This window comes from Salvelinus namaycush, chromosome 24, assembly GCF_016432855.1.
Source record: "Salvelinus namaycush isolate Seneca chromosome 24, SaNama_1.0, whole genome shotgun sequence".
Taxonomy (NCBI): domain Eukaryota; kingdom Metazoa; phylum Chordata; class Actinopteri; order Salmoniformes; family Salmonidae; genus Salvelinus; species Salvelinus namaycush.
The window spans coordinates 22,701,329-22,706,174 of NC_052330.1; positions in this window are offsets into that span (position 1 = coordinate 22,701,329).

A 4,846-nucleotide genomic window follows, 5' to 3' on the forward strand; every position below is an offset into this window, starting at 1 on the left:
ACAGAATCAGTCTCTCGTCACTCACAACAACAGACTCAGTCTCTCGTCACTCACAACAATAGAGTCAGGCCCTCGTCACACACAACAACAGAGTCAGTCCCTCGTCACACACAGCAAAATACTCAGTCCCTCGTCACACACAACAGCAGAGTCAGTCCCTCGTCACACACAACAACAGAGTCAGTCCCTCGTCACACACAACAACAGACTCAGTCCCTCGTCACACACAACAACAGACTCAGTCCCTCGTCACACTCAACAACAGACTCGGTCCCTCGTCACACACAACAACAGAGTCGGTCCCTCATCACACACAACAACAGCCAGTCCCTCGTCACACACAACAACAGACTCAGTCTCTCGTCACTCACAACAATAGAGTCAGGCCCTCGTCACACACAACAACAGAGTCAGTCCCTCGTCACACACAGCAAAATACTCAGTCCCTCGTCACACACAACAGCAGAGTCAGTCCCTCGTCACACACAACAACAGGGTCAGTCCCTCGTCACACACAACAACAGACTCAGTCCCTCGTCACACACAACAACAGACTCAGTCCCTCGTCACACTCAACAACAGACTCGGTCCCTCGTCACACACAACAACAGAGTCGGTCCCTCATCACACACAACAACAGCCAGTCCCTCGTCACACACAACAACAGGGTCAGTCCCTCGTCACACACAACAACAGAGTCAGTCCCTCATCACACTCAACAACTGACTCAGTCCCTCGTCACACACAACAACAGACTCAATCCCTCGTCACACACAACAACAGAGTCGGTCCCTCATCACACACAACAACAGCCAGTCCCTCGTCACACACAACAACAGGGTCAGTCCTTCGTCACACACAACAACAGAGTCAGTCCCTCATCACACACAACAACTGACTCAGTCCCTCGTCACACACAACAACAGACTCAGTCCCTCGTCACACACAACAACAGAGTCAGTCCCTCATCGCACACAGCAACAGACTCAGTCCCTTATCACACACAACAACAGAGTCAGTCCCTCATCACACACAACAACAGACTCAGTCCCTCATCACACTCAACAACTGACTCAGTCCCTCGTCACACACAACAACAGACTCAGTCCCTCGTCACACACAACAACAGAGTCAGTCCCTCATCGCACACAGCAACAGACTCAGTCCCTTATCACACACAACAACAGACTCAGTACCCCATCACACACAACAACAGAGTCAGTCCCTCATCACACACAACAACAGACTCAGTCCCTCATCACACAACAACAACAGTGTCAGTTCCTCATCACACAACAACAACAGACTCAGTCCCTCATCACACACAGCAACAGACTCAGTCCTGTATCACACACAACAACAGACTCAGTCCCTCATCACACACAACAACAGACTCAGTACCTCATCACACACAACAACAGACTCAGTACCTCATCACACACAACAACAGACTCAGTACCTCATCACACACAACAACAGACTCAGTCTCTCATCACACACAACAACAGACTCAGTACCTCATCACACACAACAACAGACTCAGTCTCTCATCACACACAACAACAGACTCAGTACCTCATCACACACACAACAACAGACTCAGTCCCTCATCACACACAACAACAGACTCAGTCCCTCATCACACACAACAACAGAGTCAGTCCCTCATCACACACAACAACAGAGTCAGTCCCTCATCACACACAACAACAGACTCAGTCCATCATCACACACAACAACAGAGTCAGTCCCTCATCACACACAACAACAGACTCAGTCCCTCATCACACAACAACAGAGTCAGTCCATCATCACACACAACAACAGAGTCAGTCCCTCATCACAAACAACAACAGACTCAGTACCTCATCACACACAACAACAGAGTCAGTCCCTCGTCACACACAACAACAGAGTCAGTCCCTCGTCACACACAACAACAGAGTCAGTCCCTCGTCACTCACAACAACAGAGTCAGTCCCTCGTCACACACAACAACAGAATCAGTCTCTCGTCACTCACAACAACAGACTCAGTCTCTCGTCACTCACAACAATAGAGTCAGGCCCTCGTCACACACAACAACAGAGTCAGTCCCTCGTCACACACAACAACAGACTCAGTCCCTCGTCACACACAACAACAGAGTCAGTCCCTCGTCACACACAACAACAGAATCAGTCTCTCGTCACTCACAACAACAGACTCAGTCTCTCGTCACTCACAACAATAGATTCAGGCCCTCGTCACACACAACAACAGAGTCAGTCCCTCGTCACATACAATACCAGAGTCAGTCCCTCGTCACGCACAACAACAGGGTCAGTCCCTCGTCACACACAACAACAGACTCAGTCCCTCGTCACACACAACAACAGAATCAGTCTCTCGTCACTCACAACAACAGACTCAGTCTCTCGTCACTCACAACAATAGAGTCGGGCCCTCGTCACACACAACAACAGAGTCAGTCCCTCGTCACATGCAATACCAGAGTCAGTCCCTCGTCACGCACAACAACAGAGTCAGTCCCTCATCACACACAACAACAGAGTCAGTCCCTCGTCACACACAGCAAAATACTCAGTCCTTCGTCACACACAACAGCAGAGTCAGTCCCTCGTCACACACAACAACAGAGTCAGTCCCTCGTCACACACAACAACAGACTCAGTCCCTCGTCACACACAACAACAGACTCAGTCCCTCGTCACACTCAACAACAGACTCGGTCCCTCGTCACACACAACAACAGAGTCGGTCCCTCATCACACACAACAACAGCCAGTCCCTCGTCACACACAACAACAGGGTCAGTCCCTCGTCACACACAACAACAGAGTCAGTCCCTCGTCACACACAGCAAAATACTCAGTCCCTCGTCACACACAACAGCAGAGTCAGTCCCTCGTCACACACAACAACAGAGTCAGTCCCTCGTCACACACAACAACAGACTCAGTCCCTCGTCACACACAACAACAGACTCAGTCCCTCATCACACAACAACAGAGTCAGTACCTCATCACACACACAACAACAGACTCAGTCCCTCATCACACACAACAACAGACTCAGTCCCTCATCACACACAACAACAGAGTCAGTCCCTCATCACACACAACAACAGAGTCAGTCCCTCATCACACACAACAACAGACTCAGTCCATCATCACACACAACAACAGAGTCAGTCCCTCATCACACACAACAACAGACTCAGTCCCTCATCACACAACAACAGAGTCAGTCCATCATCACACACAACAACAGAGTCAGTCCCTCATCACAAACAACAACAGACTCAGTACCTCATCACACACAACAACAGAGTCAGTCCCTCGTCACACACAACAACAGAGTCAGTCCCTCGTCACACACAACAACAGAGTCAGTCCCTCGTCACTCACAACAACAGAGTCAGTCCCTCGTCACACACAACAACAGAATCAGTCTCTCGTCACTCACAACAACAGACTCAGTCTCTCGTCACTCACAACAATAGAGTCAGGCCCTCGTCACACACAACAACAGAGTCAGTCCCTCGTCACATACAATACCAGAGTCGGTCCCTCGTCACGCACAACAACAGAGTCAGTCCCTCGTCACACACAACAACAGAGTCAGTCCCTCGTCACACACAGCAAAATACTCAGTCCCTCGTCACACACAACAGCAGAGTCAGTCCCTCGTCACACACAACAACAGAGTCAGTCCCTCGTCACACACAACAACAGACTCAGTCCCTCGTCACACACAACAACAGAGTCAGTCCCTCGTCACACACAACAACAGAATCAGTCTCTCGTCACTCACAACAACAGACTCAGTCTCTCGTCACTCACAACAATAGATTCAGGCCCTCGTCACACACAACAACAGAGTCAGTCCCTCGTCACATACAATACCAGAGTCAGTCCCTCGTCACGCACAACAACAGGGTCAGTCCCTCGTCACACACAACAACAGACTCAGTCCCTCGTCACACACAACAACAGAATCAGTCTCTCGTCACTCACAACAACAGACTCAGTCTCTCGTCACTCACAACAATAGAGTCGGGCCCTCGTCACACACAACAACAGAGTCAGTCCCTCGTCACATGCAATACCAGAGTCAGTCCCTCGTCACGCACAACAACAGAGTCAGTCCCTCATCACACACAACAACAGAGTCAGTCCCTCGTCACACACAGCAAAATACTCAGTCCTTCGTCACACACAACAGCAGAGTCAGTCCCTCGTCACACACAACAACAGAGTCAGTCCCTCGTCACACACAACAACAGACTCAGTCCCTCGTCACACACAACAACAGACTCAGTCCCTCGTCACACTCAACAACAGACTCGGTCCCTCGTCACACACAACAACAGAGTCGGTCCCTCATCACACACAACAACAGCCAGTCCCTCGTCACACACAACAACAGGGTCAGTCCCTCGTCACACACAACAACAGAGTCAGTCCCTCGTCACACACAGCAAAATACTCAGTCCCTCGTCACACACAACAGCAGAGTCAGTCCCTCGTCACACACAACAACAGAGTCAGTCCCTCGTCACACACAACAACAGACTCAGTCCCTCGTCACACACAACAACAGAGTCAGTCCCTCGTCACACACAACAACAGAATCAGTCTCTCGTCACTCACAACAACAGACTCAGTCTCTCGTCACTCACAACAATAGATTCAGGCCCTCGTCACACACAACAACAGAGTCAGTCCCTCGTCACATACAATACCAGAGTCAGTCCCTCGTCACGCACAACAACAGGGTCAGTCCCTCGTCACACACAACAACAGACTCAGTCCCTCGTCACACACAACAACAGAATCAGTCT